The sequence below is a fragment of the Petaurus breviceps genome, unplaced genomic scaffold, assembly GCF_028583685.1.
Source record: "Petaurus breviceps papuanus isolate PSGF00001 unplaced genomic scaffold, PetGlider_PUasm1.0 90804, whole genome shotgun sequence".
NCBI lineage: Eukaryota > Metazoa > Chordata > Mammalia > Diprotodontia > Petauridae > Petaurus > Petaurus breviceps.
Genome location: NW_027187348.1, coordinates 1,056,042 through 1,074,197, shown reverse-complemented (window position 1 = coordinate 1,074,197; position 18,156 = coordinate 1,056,042). Strand labels below are relative to the sequence as shown.

The following is an 18,156-nucleotide window of genomic DNA, read 5'->3' as shown; positions in this document are numbered from 1 at the left end:
GCAGTGAGCGTGTCATCCTGTTCTTCCCCAGTGATTTGCTTATTGAATAAAGGTACATTTTTTGTTCACATTTACCTGTTTATTAAAATTGCTGTCAATGTTCATTAAAATAAGCCCTCCCCTGAAAATAAGCCCTCTGGTGTTTTTCTGTCCAAAAAATTAATAAGACAGTGTCTTATTATCGGGGAAACACGGTAACAGGTAATTATTAAATGCCTAAAAGACTCAGACTGATCTATTCCAACCTAGATTTTCTCCATTAATTTTATCACTTTCCTCAGAAGCTTCAGGTTTGGATCAAAGACAACCTTGACAGATCTATTTTATTACAGGTCACTCCAAGTTGGAGTGGAGAAGAAGAGGTTCTCTGATGAAGGGATTAGCAAGGTCACCAATGCCCCAAGGTGAAGCCCATAGAAGGGCATGACAAGGGACATTTAAAAACTTTATCTTTTTATTTTTTTGCTTTTTGGAGGGCAATTGGGGTTAAGTGACTTGCCCAAGGTCACACAGCTAGTATTTGTGTTAAGTGTCTGAGGCTGGATTTGAACTCATGTCCTCCTGACTCCAGGGCTGGGGCTCTACTCACTGTGCCACCTAATCACCCTAGAACTTCATCTTTCTAAACACATATATTTTAATGCCAGAAAATCTTGGTCTGTGGAGGATGTAGGTGTTCATTTTATGATGCCCTATGCTGTATGGAACAGTGCCTGGATGGCACATAGTATTTATTTAGTAAATGTCTGTTGATGGACCAACTTCAGGGGAGGTTCACAATTTCTGGAAAATAACAGTCAGGGAACAATGTTCAAGTTTATGAGAACAAAAGTTTCAAACCTGGACTTCCCTCCACCCTCCCCTCTGCCCATCTCTTGAAATCTTGACCTTTCTTCTAGGTCCAGCTCAAGTATCAATGCCCCAGCCCCCTTCATGAAGTCCTCCTGAATCCTTGCAGTACCCTCCCCGTCCCCACGCCCCACCCCACCACACCCCACACTAGACCTCACACAGCACTTGGCTTGCATTGCTCTTAAGTACTTTTAATGAATCATTTTCTGTTATAGTTTCTTGTATGTGCTGGAACGCCCCACTAGATTGTGAGCTCAAAGGGAGAAGGGACTCTGCCTTATCTTTAGAAATCTGCCCTCATTCTCACTTGCTGCTTAATAAATATTTGCCTAAATTGCGGTTGAAATCATAGTAGAAGGCACAAAGGGCTCAGGGAGCCTCCAGAGGTTGGAGTACCAGGTGAACACCGGAGGAGGAGGTGAAAGTCAGGGCTACAGCCGGGCAGAGAGCTGTCCAGCAGGCAAGGCGACTGAAGCCAGGCCATCTTCGCTGTCCTCTACACTAGACAATTAAGGAGAGGGATGTTCTGGGGAGGGCCCCAAGCCCAGCTGACACAGGGTAGAGAGATGTTCCTGGAACACTAACAGAACTTGCATCGGCTTGTTTCTGTGTTGGCACAGCTAGCATCCTGCCAGCCACTCTTCCTTTTGCCCTTACTTCTAATTTCTTGACTTTTTTCTTTGAACTTCAATTTCCCTTTTGACTTTTGTTTTCTCCTTCTGGGCACCCAATCCTCCTTTGTTTTCCCTGTCTTACCCAAAGTTTCCTTGTTCTTGTCGTTCATTTGTGTCCAACTCTTTGCAAACCCATTTGGGGCTTTCTTGGCAAAGATAGTGGAGTGATTTGTCATTTCCTTCTCCAGCTTATTTGACAGATGAGGAAACTGAGGCAAACAGGATTGAATTACTTGCTGGGGGTCACATAGCTAGTAAGTGTCTAAGGATGGATTTGAACTCAGGTCTCCCTGACTCCAGGCCCAGAACTCTCTCCACTGCCATATAGCTGCCCTACCCTAATACTAACATCCCTTTTCCTGGTCCTTTCTCCTCCTCATTTACTTAGCCTATAGACGTGATCTCAATGGGATGAGATGAGAGAGTAGGTAGTCACCCCAGAGGACAATTGGGTATTAATTTCATGATGAGTGGGACCACCCTCACCTATGCTCCATTTCTGAGTGGGAAAGAGCTCCAGCCCTATGGAGTCAGGAAATAGAGCTAACCTGGGGGCACCCTCCCTGTACCCAGCTTGGGCTTCACAGAGGTAACCACAGATGTTAAAGCCACATCCCTGCCCTAGCAGAATTTTCCATCTTACTAGGGAGGTAAGGAGCATAAATGAGCAATACCTAGTGGTCAGCTGCCTGGATTGTCCCCATTGAAGTCCTCCTCTGATGCCTCAGTGTGACAGAGAATTGACGGCGGGTAGTGGAACACAAGCTCTGCTAAGTCCTTGAAAGCTGAAAAAGCTTAGATCAAGGGTCCAGCATCAGATTGTATACGGTATGTCTGTCATTTGAAGACCAATCAAGCTCGATTCAGAAAGGCTCATCACCAGAAGTTTGGCCACTGGGACGTGCTTTCTCTTGACCAGAAAAAAAAATTATAAAAGCCATTTCCTAGGGCATGGAGAGGCTGAACTCTGTATTGTCAATGAAATCATAGATCTTTGAAATATTCTAGAAAGTATTAAAAGGGTGATTTTAGGTCTTTGAGATGGAGAGAGGAGGCTGACTAACTGGGCATTTTCTATCACGGTTCACGAATTATAATGAAAAAGCTGGGCTCTCTCATACCTAAGGTTAATTCCCCAAGTCACAGAACCTGGGCTACATGTATACCATTTTCTAAGCTTTCCTTTTTTTGTTGCTTGAATCTGATGCAAATAAATTGTAGCCAAAAATGGGTTTCCTGCTTCTCAACTTGAAACTAGACCACCCTTAAATATGAAATATTCACACCCAGGGTGGACAAGATCAGGGTGGTCTTTTGGCCATGTACAGTAATTCTGCACTTATGAGATCTCAGAAACAATCATGGGACATATTGTTTTAAATCCTCTGGAATTAACTCTACTGAGAGGAGACCACATTCTCTCATTCTTTCCACCAATGTTACTGGCCAGCTGAGTTGCAAATCAGTTTTCCAGTCAGATGGCAATTGCTTTAATTGGTTGTTATTGTGTTGTTAGTCAGTTATGCAAGAATGCTTGAGTATGTGGGAGATCCTTCTCTTTCCTCTACCCTTTGCCGATTTAGAAGGGTACTCCAGGGCAGTTGTCTGAGGATATGAAGTATCTATCACATGGTACCCTGGAAACTCTGAGCAGCAGACTGCAAGACAGAATATTTAGACTGCTGTAAGCTTGGGAGAAGGAAGGGACATGGTGGCTAGAGGTGGGCATCCAACTGAGTCTGGGCATCACCAAAATCACACCCCCAAACCTAGTGTAGTTCCTAATGGGGGAGGGTACTCAAACCATGTAGAATCACAAAATCTTAGAGGCCATCCAATCCAACCTAAACCTGAAGACCTCTACTGTTGGGAAACTCACTACCTTCAGAAATGCTTCATTCTCTTTTGAGATGACTCTAATTGTTTGGAAGTTTTTCCTTATGTGGAACTAAGATGTCTCTCCTGCAAATCTCACTCATAGTTTTGCCTTTTGGAGACAAGCAGAGTAAGTCATAGGGTCATAGAACTAGAACCATAAAGGACCACCTCTGGTCCAGTCCCCTTGTTTTACAGTTGAGGAAACTGAGGCCCAGAAAAGTTAAGTGATTCCCTCAGAGTCACTAAGAAGAAGACTAGTTAACACATATACTGGCTATTATATGCCAGATGCTTTACAAATATTATCTCATTTGATCCCCTGGGAGGTAGATGCTGCTATTATTATTGTTCCTATTTCACAGATGAGGACACTGAGACAAAGAGGTTAAGTGACTTGCCCAGGTTCACATGCTTAGGAAATGTCTGGGGTCAGAATTGAATTCTGGTGTTCAAGACTCCAGAACTGGTACTCTATCCACTGCACCACCTAACTGCCCCATTGCTGACATATATAGTCAGAGGCAAGATTTGAATTCACATCCTTTGACTCCAGAGCCCGTTCAATTTGTCTTCTATAAAACTACCCTTCACACACTTGAAAACAGCTACAGAATCTCCTACCTTGTCTACACACCAAATTTAGGGGGTTTTCACAATGCCAAAGGAAGGGTAAACACCTTATCACGCTGGAACAGCCAGAACCCGGAAGAGGGATGGGATGAACTGACCTCTGGAGAGATCATGGAAGTGGAGCCAAAGGGAGATTGCCCTCAGATCCTTCCCTCCCTCTCTCTGCCATTCCTCTAGCTCCCCCACCCTTCCCCCAAATCCAAGTTTCATGGGGCTCTATTTAAATCCTGACTTTCTATGCTCAGAGACAATTCCATCTTGCTGGCTGGGCTGTGGGTTTCCATCTGGTTTGGAGGCTATTTTGATCTGCCGGATGCAGATTAGTTGCAGTGATCTGGGGCTGAGCTGTTGGAGAGCTGCCTTTATCTATAGAAGGACAATTTAGAAACTAACTCAAAGTAGGGAGAACAAATAAATAAATTCCTCTTTCCATTCCGAGCACTCTCCAGCCCTGCCCTGACAGGTAATTGCTGAATGGCTCTCTTCAAACAGGCTCCATTTGCATGAAGAGAACAGAGCTTCAGAGAAGGGGGTGGGGGTGGTGGCTGTTGGCCAGGAGCTGCAGTGCAGATTGGGGCTTTGGGCTCCTCTGGCTAGGAGCAGGAGGGGACCATCTCCTCACTTCCTCTCTAGAGTCCACCCTCCCAAAGTTCAAAGGACCTGATCCTGGCTTGTTCCCCTCAGGGTCTAGCTCAGCATGGTCAGAAGCCTTTCAGAAATGACATGCCCCTTATTCCCTTAGTCTATAATTTAAGATTCTGCTTATTTCACTCCTTTAAACACCCACAGTTCTATCAAGCACATCTCCTATTCCTCCACAGGTAAATCCAACTGTAAAGTTGTCCTTTTAGCTTAAACAAAGGGTCTTCAGTGATCTCATGGCCTAACATAGTCATGCCCCCAGTGGTCAACCTTCTGGTGATAAGTCTCTCCATAGGCAGTGAGGCTAGACCCTGGGTGGCAGGAGGCAAACACAGAGCCAGGTTAGACCTCAGGTGGCAGGAGGCCTCTGTTCAGGCCCTTGTAAGAGCTTATGTTTCACTTACAAAACTGGATGCTGAAAACCCAGGGTCACTTCCATGCCACCATGAGGGAAACAAGGGAATACTTGCTGTGATAAGATCACAGAGTTATGGCTAGAAGCCATAGACCTTAGAAATTCAAACCTTTCTTCGTATAAATGAGGAAACTAAAACCTAGGGAGGTCAAATGACTTGCCCAAGGTGACACAAGTTACCTGGCAGTAATAGTTCACTCTACTCCACACAACTCAGTCATTATGGAATGAGGAGCTTGACTAAATTCAGATGCCACTTCCTCCAGGAAGTCTTCCATGCCCCTCCAAGTCAGAAACAATCCCTTTTCTGAACTCTCCTAGCACTTTGGTGGTCTAACCATTTATTCTGATACTCAAGTGGCTCCCTCCTTGATGGAGATCATATCCCCTGAATGCCTTCTTGACTCAAGGGAAATTAGACAATCTACCCAAAGTGTTAGAGGTCTCTTTATTGTTAACAAACAATAAAATTTGCCCTATGGGTACCAATGTACCACTGAGGTTGTAGAATCATTTTCTCTTATTCTGAACTGTTCTACCTCTTTCTCCAGTCATAAATTGCTTCCATAATGCCTTTTTCCTTCCTTCCTTCCTTCCTTCTTTCCTTCCTTCCTTCCTTCCTTCTTTCCTTCCTTCCTTCCTTCTTTCCTTCCTTCCTTCCCTCCCTCTCTCCTTCCCTCCCTTCCTCCTTTCTTTCTTTCTTCCTTCCTTCCTTCCTTCCTTCCTTCCTTCCTTTCTTTCTTTCTTTCTTTCTTTCTTTCTTTCTTTCTTTCTTTCTTTCTTTCTTTCTTTCTTTCTTTCTTTCTTTCTTTCTTTCTTTCTTTCTTTCTTTCTTTCTTTCTTTCTTCCTTCCTTCCTTCCTTCCTTGTCTCTCAGGTGCTATTCTACTCAATCCAAGAAGCATTTATTAAGACACTATGATATTCCAGTTACTATAGTAGGCAAAAGGGTAAAGTCTCTATTTCAATGGGTTTACAATCAATGGGAAATCATTATAACATGCACATCATGGGTCTTTCCCTTGCCCTCTGGATTATTTGTAATTTTAATTCTTCAGTAATTTGCATACTTGACATATCTCCAACTAGATTTTAATAAGAGCTAGTATTTACATAGTGTTTTGAGGTTTGCAAAGCACCTTACAAATATTATCTCATTTCATCATCACAATAACACTGGGAGATAGGGGCTACATCATAAGCTTCTTTCAGGAAAGGGCAGTCTTATTCTATTCTTTCTATCCCTAGTGCCCAGTGCAGTGCCCCTCCCACCGGAGAACTATTCATCTAAAGACCCTCATAGTTATATGGTAGCATAGGTGCCCTATGTACATACAGAAGCAATAATGTGCAATTGACACCAAAAGTAAGGAAGGGACATTTTATACCAATAACAACTGGCTTCTATTCATCTATCACTTTAAGGGTTGCAAAGTGCCTTCCCCATGGCAACCCAGGGAGGGAGGTGGTACAAATATTGTTTTCCACATTTTACAGATGAAATAATTAAGGCTCTGAGTGGTTAGTGATTTGTTCATGGTCACAAGATTATTAAGAGTTGGAAGTGGAAACAGATAAATGATCAAAGGATATGAACCAGCAGTTCTTAAGAGAATAATTGCAAACTATTAACAACCATGTGAAAGATTGCTCCAGATCACTAATAATAGAAATGGAAATCAAAATAACTCAGAGGTTTCATCTTGCACCCATCAAATTGGCAAAGATGACAAAAGATAAAAACAGTCAATACCGAAGAGGCTTTGGAAAGAGAGGCATACTAAGGCACTATTGGCAGAGTATTGGTCCTTCTAGAAAGTGATTTGGAATTATATATTTTTTTAAATGACTAAAAGGACCATATTCTGAGCCAGTGATCCCACTGCTCAACTTTCACCCTGTAGAGGTTAATAAAGAAAGGTCCCATATACACCACAATATTTATTTATTTATATATTTTTTCTTAATAGGATTTTATTTTTTTCCCAATTACATGTAAAGACAGTTTTCAACATTCACTTTTACAAGATTTTGAGTTCCAATTTTCTTCCCCCTCCTTTCTCTCCCCACTCCCCACACACCACAATATTTATAGCAGTGCTTTTTATAGTTGCAAAGAAATGGAAACAAAGTAGATGGCCATTGGTTGGGGGATGGCCAAACAAATTATGGCACATTAACATAATGGCATATTAATGTATCCTAAGAATCAATTAATATGAAGAATTCAAAGAAGCATGAGAAGGCATGCAGAGTGAGAAAAGCAAAAATAAGGAAAACAGATACAATGACTGTAACTATATAAACTGAAAGAACAAAACAACAACAATAAATTCTGCATAATTATAAAGACTAAGATTGTCTAGAAGGGATGAGGAAATGTACCTCCTTGAGTGGTTGTGCATTGATGGGGAACTATGACTATGGAACTCTGAATATCCCAATTGTTTTCAAAGTGTGGTCTGAGAACTCCTTGGAGTCCCAAAGATCTTTTCCGGGTATCTGAGCAGGTCAAAACTACTTACACAATAATGCCAAGGTATTTTAATTTCTAAAATGGCAAATATCAACAGATGTAAGCCACATAAACAACAGCTCTTTGGGGATCTTCAAAAAGTTTAAAGAGTATAAAATAGTCAAAAGAGCAGACTAGAGAAAAGAGATGCAGAAAAAAAGACCTCAACAACCCAATGTTTGATAAAGTGAAAAACATGCTACTTAGGCGGAAACTCCCTATTTGATAAAAACTGCTGTGAAAACTAGAAAGAACTTTAACAGAAATTATAATTAGACCAACATCTTACACCATGCTCCATAATACATTCTAAGTGAATACATGACCTTAATATTAAAGATCTAACTATAAAATAATTAGAAGAGAAACATCATACACCTATCACAGCTAAATATGGGACAGGTATTCTCAATCAATCTGCATTTACAACATTTCTTACCCCCTTTTCTCCACTCACAGAGCCACCACCCTCTATCACCTCTCACCTGCACTATTGCAGTAACTTATAATTGGTCTCAGCCTCAGGTCTCTCTTCACCCCATTCCATGCCACACTCAGTTGCCAAACTGATCTCCTTAAAGTGCAGGTTTGACCATATCAACACCCTAGCCAGTAAATTCCAATGGGTTCCTGCTGCCTCCAGAATCAAATATCAAAAATCCTTTGTTTGGTTTTTACAACCTCTTACAACCTAGCCCCTTTCTACTTTTCCAGACTTCTTACATTTTTTGTTGTTTGAATCATTTGAGTCATGTCTCATTCTTTGTGAGCCCATTTGGGTCTTGGCAAAGATACTAGAGTAATCTTCCATTTCCTTCTCCAACTCATTTTACAGATGAGGAAACCGAGTCAAACAGGGTTAAGTGACTTGTCCAGGGTCACACAGCTAGTGCTTGTCTGAGGCTGGATTTGAACTCAAGAAGATGAATCTTCTTGAGGCTGACTCCAGGCTGGAAGCTCTGTCCATCACCCCACCTAGCTGCCCTGTAAAGGACCTTTGGAGATTGATAAGCTCATCCATCATTTTATTTCTCCTCTATGATCCAGCTATAAGTGATGTACTTGTTATTCCTTACATGCAACATTCCATCTCTCCAAACATGGAATACGTTCCTTGTTCACCTCTGCCTTCCCTGGCTTCCTTCAATCCTCTGCTCAAATCCCACCTTCTGAAGGAGTTTTTCCTCAATCCTCTTCCCACTCTACACTTACACTCTCTATATCTTGTGTGTGTGTCATTATTTTCACATTGTCTTCCCCATCAGAATATAACCTTCTTAGGGGGTGGGGCCATTTCTACCTCTCTTGGTATTCTCAGAACTTAGTATAGTGCCTGGACCACTTAGTAAATGCTAGTTGAGATTGCAAACTCTTGGAGAGCAGGGATGTCTATTGCCTTTCTTCTTACCGAAGAGTTTAGCAGTGTTTGGCAAATAAAAGGAGCTCAATGAATGTTTGTTGACTGACAGCTTGTGGGTGGTAGAAAACTTAGTTTGAGAAATGACAACTAGCAATGCTCCTTTTATATAGGAAGCCAAAAAATAAGGAGGAAATTGTGTTGGGTTGTTTGGCTTTTAATCTTTGTAAGCTCAATGCCAGGCTTGGTGTCTGGCACGTAATAGACTCTTGATCAATATTTTGGAATGAGTAAATGAATCTGAGACATCTACTGATTCCTCAACCAAGGGACCCTGAGGACCAGGATTTAGCCTTGCAAGTCTAGTATGGTTTGGGCAAAAGATAACTGGACTAGAATTTAATTCCACTCAATTCAACAGATACTTATTAAGTGTGAAGTGTTATGCTTCATTGCTGTTCAGTCTTTTCAATCTCTTTGTGTCCCCATTTGGGATTTTCTTGGCAAAGATACTAGAGTAGTTTGCCATTTCCTTCTCCAGCTCATTTTACAGATGAGGAAACTGAGGCAAACAGGGTTAATTGACTTACCCAGGGTCATACAGCTAGTATCTGAGGTCACATTTGAATCTGACATCACATCAGGATGATGGTCTTCCTGATTCCAGGCCCAGCACTCTGTCTGCTGCACCACCTAGCTGCCCTAGGTTCTGGACTGGACACTCCTAAATACAAAGACAAAACTGTGACTGCCTCTTCCCTCAACCAGTTTACGTTTTATTTAGAGTTACAATCTACACACAAAGAAGTTCAAAAACCATGCAAAGAACTACAAAATACTTTGGAGAGGAAGAGAGCAGTGACTGAGAGGGTCAGAAAGGGTACATGAGCTTGTCTTTGAGGGATGTAGGAAATCCTAAAAAAAGACAGAGGAGGGGAGGAAGTCCACGCTTGTAAAAAAGGCCATGGAGGCATCAGAAGGATTACTCTGTATGGGGAACAGCTGGTAGGCCAGTTTTAGTGGTAAATGAGGTATATGAAGGGAAGAAAGCAGAAATGATCAAGGAGCCTGGAATTCTCTTTCTGGTTTGTGGGCAAATCACTTCCCTTTCTCTGGGCCTCAATTTCCTCATCCTTTAAAGTAAATGGAATTAGACTGGATGAACTGTAGCATCCCTCCTGGTTTTAATATTCTACCTATGTCTAACATGGGGAATCCTGGGGCAGCTAGGGGGTGCAGTGGATAAAGTGCTGCTCCTGGAGTCAGGAGGATCTCAGATACTAGCTGTGTGACCCTGGGTAAGTTATTTAACCAGGATTATCTCAAAAAATAAAATAAAATGTGAAATCCCCCATTTTTGGTACCATGTCTCCTGTTTTGATGTCTCCCTTGATTCTTCTTACCCTTACCTCACTTCCAAGAACCCCTGATGTCCTTGGCATGGGGTAGTAGAGTGGAAAGAATGATGAACTTGGAGCCTGAAGACCTGTTTTGCCACTCGGTGACCTTGGGCAAGTTAGGACTTCTCTGAACCTCATCTGTAGAATGAGGGAGTTTAATGAGCTGATCCTGAGATCACTTCCACCCCTAAAAAGCAGGGGGACCAGCTCTGCTCTTGGAGTTCAGAAGATCTGGACTTGAGTTTAACTCTATTGCTAGACCAGTGGGGTGACACAGGACAAGTCCCTTAACCTCTTTCTATTTCAATACCCTTGAATGCAAAATGAGGCTTGTAATACTGGCCACAGCCCACCGGACAGTGGCTGGGGTGAAGGTGCTTTAGTTGTATGAATGAGAACTATTACTAGTCCCTTGGGGAAAAGTCCATAACAAATTAATTCAGACTTTGATGTTATTGGCTGAAAACAGCTTTGTGTGGTTTTTTTTCCCCTCCCAGAAGTATTTGCATTTTAATAGTGCCAGGAGAAGGCAGTAACTTAAGGTAAAGTAATAAAATACTAATGATGGAATTTTTGACACTGGTAAGTGAACGAAGGGGATGTTTCTGGGAAGGAGGGCTGTCCCAGTGGATACCATATTTTTATTGTACCACATAGCAATCTACCTTCTCTCTCTAAGTTTAGCTAGGTTTGTTGTGCTCACATCCCTCTGAAGACAGTAGGGAAATGGGAGAAGGTTAAAAAAAAATAAAACCTCTCTCCATAGAAATTCAGTTTAGTTCTGTTGGTCCAATGTTTTTGCCACATTTTTTTTTTAAGCAATTGGGGTTAAGTAACTTGCTCAAGGTTACATGGCCAGGTGTTTCTGGGTAGGTGCTAAGTGTCTGAGCCTGGGATTCGATCCTCAGGTTATCCCAACACTGCAGCCGGTGCTCTTACTCGCTGTGCTACCTGGCCGCCCCTTTTGCCACATTTTTATACCTTCTTTTATATAGATGCCCATTTCACAGATAAGGAAATTAAGACTAAAAAAAAAAGTGGAATCTCAGAGGTAGAAGAAAGCACAGAGGTCATCTAGTCCAACCAATACCTGACCAAGAAATCTCTCTGTAGCATCTCTGGTAGGTGGTCCATCAGCCTTTACTAAAAAGACTCGATATGGTATAATGGAGTGAGTTCCAGCCTTGAAGTCAGGACAGCACTCTGTTCAACTCCTGACCCCACAGCTGTCTGACCATAGGCAAACCACTTGATCTTTCTGAGACTCAGTTTACCCCATCTGTAAAATGGACACAATATTTGTCGTATCTATCTCATAACTTCATTGTCAAGATCAGATGAGATCACGTATATAGAGTATTTTGCAAAATTTAAAGCTCTATTTAGTAAAGACCTCCTGTTAGGGGGACCTCATTATTCCCGTGAGGCAGCTCCTTTCATTTTGGAGCAGCTCTATTTGTTATCTAGTTTGGGTTTACAAAGAGCTTAAACCTGCCTCTCTGCCAGTCTTACCCTCCCCGCGCCCTTTGCTCCCGGGGCAATGACTCAGCACTCTAGGATTAGAATTCATCCCCTTGGTTCTCAGACTACAAGGCTGTTGACAGTTGGCTGCCACGTCAAGTACTCGCTAGAATTGTTTTGTTGTTCTTCCTGTGTGAATAGGCTAGATGTTGCTTACTGGCCTTGAGTGGTTCTCATCGGTCGCTCTGTTTTGGGGTGTGCTTGTCCCTCCTGACTAGAGAGCAAAGGACCAAGGTATTCAGCTGTGGACCAGTAATCTTCTGTGGTCCTCTAAGATCCAGTGATTTTCTGCTATCCCAGATCAAGCACTACCTTCTACAGGAAGCCTCTCCCAATCCCCCTTACTTCTATTCTCTCTGCTGATTATCTCTCGTTTACCCTGTGTAGATATCTTGTCTGTGCATAGTGCAGGTACTTTTCCCCCATTAGACTTTGAACATCTGGAGGGCAGGGACTGTATTTTGCCTGTCTTTGCATCCTTAGCACTTAGTACCGTACCTAGCACATAGGTGCTTAAATATTGGTTGATTGACTGACTAGTAATCACCCATAATTCTCTAGAGAAAAATCAAGTAATATTCTCTCCTGGTTATCATAGAATTGTAGAAGCCTAGAATAGGAAAGGACCTGGATCATATCATTTGAAGAACTCCAGAAAGGTTCCTTAATTTCTCCTCCTTGTGTCTCCTGTTAGGCCTAGAATTCTGGTGCCTCAGTAAGGCATAAACATGGCCTTGAGTTTTAGAAGTTCTGATCATGGAAGGTAAGTCCTGGAAGACCCTCCCCAGATGGGAAACATTTGAATGTGAGCCCAGAGATGCATTATGTATCTATTGTCTGGAAACCAGTTTTGCTAACTTCAGAGAAGATCATAACCAGAGGGCATGCCATTAAATTATAAACTTGGGGGATGGGGGTAGGTGTAGTGGCTATAGCAGCTCTAGAAGACCATGGACTAAGGGATACATGGATTGCAGTTGGCACCTGTGGAGAGAATGTCACATGAATGAAAACACAGATTTTTTGAAATATTGTACTTAGGTATTGCCAGCTCCCACAATCCTCTGTTAAATTACACTCAGTAAGTAATTGTTGAGTGCTATCAGCCAGGGATTAGTTGATCAGATGGCTTTCCGATGTGACAGCTGGCTTAGACAGAATAGGACATCAGCAAGTAGATTTCAGTAGGAGGGAGGAGGAAAAAAGGGAGGACCTACTCTAGACCTCAGGAACCTATCCAAGGTGGGCTGGAAGAACTGAGTAGGTAGTCACAGTGAGTTGCTATGAGTAACCATGGAGCAACATAGGGGCCCTAGGCACTGGGGATGGGTGACATTAAAAGGGATGGAGGGAATATGGAAAGGAGAGATGAGTGACATCCAAGACAAGCTTTACCTGCTTCACAATTTTTCCCAGAGCTCCTTCATTGCAGGGATGGCTTTTCTTCTTTGCTTTCCTATAAAAGAGGGGTCCATTTCCAGTCATCCTGATCTGTATCTGGCCATTGGACCTAAATGACTCTGGAGGAGAGAGTGAGATTGGTGACTTTACACAGCCCTCCCTCACTTAAATCCAATTCATTTGAAAGTCATGGCACCATCTTCCTAGTGTCATGGTCCTCTTGAAAAACAAGGTACAAACAACAACAACATTAAGGTAAAGAGTAAGCTAGTTCTCATCAGTGGGAAAACCCTGGGTCACTGTGGATTGTCCCATCTAGTGAGGCCGTGGTTGGTGAAGGCTTAGGTTGTGTTTGCTTCTTCTCTCAGGGCCAGAGAGCAGAGGAACAGTTATCCCCCTCTACTAGGGACTACTCTTTTTCCAAGGTCTGCTGGGAACCACTAATCTTCCATTAGTGAGGAACAATTATCTGTCGTGGTCCTATGGTGAGAAACAATAAATAGGCATTGAATTAACAATACTAGATATAACAGCATGTTCCATGTTCCTTACCTAGGGAGCAGTTATTTCCATTGTCCTCTGGTAAGAGTCAATGATTTCCCATGGTAACCAATTGTCTATATGGTCCTCTGCTGGTAACCAACAAATTTCCCATTATCCTCTGTTGCAAACCAGTGATTTCCCATGATCCTCTACCAGGAACCAGTTATCTTCCATGCTCCTCTACTAAGAATTAGTTATTCTTTATGGTCTTCTGCAAACCAGCCTCTTCCATATTTCCCAACATAGAAGACAAGCTGTCTACCCTCCTGATTTTAGAATCATAGAGTTGGAAGGAACCTTAGCAGTCATCCATATTCTATATGATTTCATGATTCTACAACTCAAACCTATTTTAGGCAGTATAATTCAACAAAGGGAGTGCTAGACTTTGGTATCAAAAGACACCTGGGTTCAATGTATACATAAGCTGTGTGACCATGGGCAAGTCATGCAGTCTCTGGCTGTAGTCTTGTTATCTGTAGAACGGGGAGTAATAATACCCCAGTGCCTACCTGTAGAGGAGGCTAGCATGAGACAATGTAAAGTACTTTGTAAAGCACTATGTAAATGCCAACTATTATTTCTAGTATTGTTAATTCAATGCCCACCTGAAGCATGGATTCCTTCTACAGCTTCCTCTACAAATGGTCATCTGCTTACAAATTTATGGTGATGGAAAACTGACTGCTTCCCAAGGCAGCCCATTCTATTTTGGGTCCCTAAGATTAGGGACAGAAGATGAAATGATCCCGATGCTCCAAGAGCCAGAGATTCAATCAGTCTGGAGATTCTCTAGGGCAGGGGAGGAGTTCATTAAATGGCTTGGAATGGAGAAGGGCAGGCTAGACAGAAGAGTGAGACTTAATTCCCTTCCATACCCAGGGGAAGGGGGTCTCTTTTGGAAGAGATTTGCATTGGCTTTAGTTGATTGCAATTATGCCGTCCTCTGCCGTGCTCAAAATAAAATGAAACCCTAACAAAGTTCCAGGTTTAATTGAAATTTCCTGGGATCTGTTATTACATCGCCGTGATTGTTCTGTGCCACTAATGAGCCTGTGCTGGCTGATTATCCAAGTGTCTCTCCAGTCACTATTCCATTATTGCATTATTAATGATCAGATATGATTGTCACAGCCTACGGCTTGAACATCAAACAAGCCAGGGACAAGTTGGAAAGACAGACAGATTGGGGAGGTAGGAGGGGTCTGTGTTCAGGAGCAACACTGAGACCTCAGATGGAGGGCAAAGAGGAGGAATGGATACCCCAAATAAGATGGGGAAAAGACTACAGAAAGGGTAAGGTGTGCTGGGGTTGAGAGTGTCAGGGAAAGATGATGATTGACATTTAGGTGTTTAGAGGAATCCATTGAAGACAGTGAATTTGAATCAAAACCAAATGTAGTCCTCCAGCAGCCAGGCATCTTCCCTTCCTTCCATTTTAAGGAAGAGGAAATTAAGGCCCAGAGAGCTGGAGTGTGCTGTCTAATATCATGATGCTGGTAAAGGGTCTTTGGGACAGGCTCAGAAGTAGAAAGGGTATTTTCTTTTAAAGGGTACTTTTTTTAAAGACTTTAAAAGGTAATGATTTGCCTGCTGCTGGAGGTCTTTCTGAAGTGGAATTTGAATGATCATTTATCAAAGAGGTTGCAATGTGATATGTTCAGGTAGAGGTTGTCCTAGGTGACCAATGAGGCCCCTTCCAACCATGTGATTCAATGACTGTAAGATTTCATGACCCTTTGTTCTTAAGCCTCCTTGGGTCTCCTTAAGGAGTCAGCTGCTGTCTTAACCAAGACAAACTTGAAGAAAAAGGCTTAAATTTCCGCTGACAATTGAGAGACCTATAGATCCTAAGAATTTGAAAGTCATAGAACATTTGAGCTGAGAGGGACCTACGAAATCTCCTTGTCCAACCTCATTTTACAGATGAGGAAAACTGAGGTCCAGACCGCATAGCTAATTAGTAGGTATCAGAAGACATGAAGAAGGACCAGAGTTTTATCTCCTTCCTGGAATAGCTTTAGAAGTCTGACTGAAGCAACCTCCTCCCACCCACCCCACCCACCTTTTTGGATGCCAAGAATATACTTCTACTTGAAGGCAGGGGGCTGGATTGGCTCACCTCTGCTGGTCTTTTCCAAATCTGTGCTTTTCCGACCCAGAGGGCCTGGAAGGGAATCTGAACAAAGGCGGGGAGAGGGGCGAGGGGGGGAGGGGAGGGTCGGGGTGTGCTAGGGAAGGCAGTGATTTGGAAGCTTTTGTACTTGGCCTAATACTAATTATTTCCGTAACAGACCTTGATGAGAGGGCCCTCTAGGGGGTCAGACGAAGGAAGGGTGAAGAGACCGTCCTTTCCCCTCCTTGGAAACTGAACTAAAGGCAGGGGCCAGGTGGGTTTTCGCTTTCCTACATACCCCCATCAGAGAGAGACTCAGCAGCCAATCTGACTTGGCAACTACAAGATAGCAGGCAGAGAGGGCTTAATTTGACCCTCATCCCCGCTTCCCCCCCTTACCAAATTCCACTTCTATTCCCCGCCCCCCTTTCCTTTTTTTTTTTTTTAATTTAACAACGAAATCCCCCCCCCCCCGTTCTTTCTGGCTGCCTTTCCCGAAAACACCAGACAGGATGAGGTCATATTAGGCTCTCTGTCACTGCCAAATTTCATTCTTAAAAGATCAGCGTTGTGCTAACCTGAAAAGCAAGCCAGGAAAAGGGGGTGGGGGATTTCGTTGTTTTAATAGAAAAAAAAAAATGGAAAAGGGGGTGGGGAAGCGGAGAGAAAGAATTGACATTTGAACACGTTTTCAGGACTGGAGAATTGATCTTGGGGCCCACACCTCCCCGCCCACCCCCCAACCCGGCTTGTCTCCCGCGGCGGCGGCTGTTGCTTCCCCAGGGTCCGCGTTGGGGGGGCCACCTGCTCCCGGCCACTCGCCGCCTCCCTCCACCGCGCTGTCTCCATGGCGAGCAGAAGATGGCTGGGTGGGGGTGCCTGGAGCCAAGGTTTCCGTGACAACCCTCCGGTTGCTGCATCCCACCCCGGGCTGAGCAGGCGACTTTGTCTTTGCTGTTACTGCGGCGGCAGGGGACGCTGACTGTTGTTGCTGCTGCTGCTGCTGCTGCTGCTACGGCTGCTGTCAAACTATTTTTGTGTAACAGCCGCGCTCAAACTTAACCCCTGGGGCCCCCGAGAACCCACGCCCACCTGCTCCCCTACCTTTGCTGCTGCGCTGACGCTCCCCTGGACTTCCCTTCTTCCGTGCCCACCCACAGCACCCACCTCTGACTCCCGCCCCTGCCTCTTCCTCCCACGACAGACAAGCTGAGTGCAGGCTCGCAGCTCGTCTGCCAGTGGCATATAGAGATTTAATGATGAGCCTTGTCAGAGAAGTTGGGCCCGGAGGACCTTGTTTGGACCGCGGGGCCCTGAGAGCCTAGGAGTAAGCCTCCCTTACTCCTAGAGGGGTGTAGTGAAATCTGGGTTCCAATCCCTACCCGGTTGCTAGCTAGCTGAGAGAAATGAGCAGATAGCTTCTGTTTTTAATTCTCACTTTCCCCATTCATAAAATAGGACCAATAATGCTCTACTTACCTTAACTTGCTAAGGGAAAGACAAACCCTTCACTAAGATGACTAGAGAAGAGAATGATTAAATATCTTACTAGGAAGGTTCTTTTCCAAAATGAGTAGTATATGCAATAATTTGGGGAAAGGACTTCCTAACATTGAAAGACCATTTTCCCTTGTCTCTTTCATGGTAGGCTGTGGACTGTGGTGAAAACCCATTCCCTTCAAAGGTTTCTGGCATCCTGGTCTTAAATCTGAGCAGCTGGGCTTTAGATGGTTATATCAGTCACATCTATTATGTAATTTTGTCTTTCCAAGAACCTCAAGTAAGGCTGATAGAAACACAGATTCTTATTACTCCTGTTTTACAAATCTGAAAATGGAGATTCAGTGAAGTTGGGTTTTTTTGCCTAAGGTCTAGAATGTAGGAGTCTTCACTCCTAGTCCTGCATTCCCTTAGAGAGGAATTCCTGTTCTTCGGTGGACTGAGACTAAAATACCTCCGGAGTCTTTTCTTTTCAGCACAGAGGCTTTGTAAGCAGGGGATTTCTAAAGTTCTTTCTGATCTAAATAGGATATTAGAGAGAGGGCAAGAGAATGCAAAAGAGTACTGCAGTATGGAAACACCCCCAAGTGCCGGTCACCCGGGTGTCCCATGCCCAAGAATAGAGATACCCTGTGGGCATTCATTGCCTCTTTTCCATGGGGCACCATGTGCCTAGGGACTCTAGGCAGGGCTGGCTAATCTTGCTCACCAGA

The 18,156-nt window shown here is 43.5% G+C and overlaps 1 long non-coding RNA gene across 1 annotated transcript in view; it reads right to left on the bottom strand.

The window, feature by feature from the left end:
- LOC138147670 (uncharacterized) overlaps positions 1–17,290 on the bottom strand; it is a 46,989-nt gene extending 29,699 nt beyond the window's left edge. Inside the window, exons 1-3 of the long non-coding RNA XR_011164865.1 lie at positions 17,048–17,290; positions 13,279–13,403; positions 9,553–9,686 (exon numbers count right to left, since the gene is read on the bottom strand). This is a non-coding gene — a long non-coding RNA (uncharacterized lncRNA). The remainder of the gene's footprint in view (positions 1–9,552; positions 9,687–13,278; positions 13,404–17,047) is intronic.
- Positions 17,291–18,156: the final 866 nt, after the last annotated feature.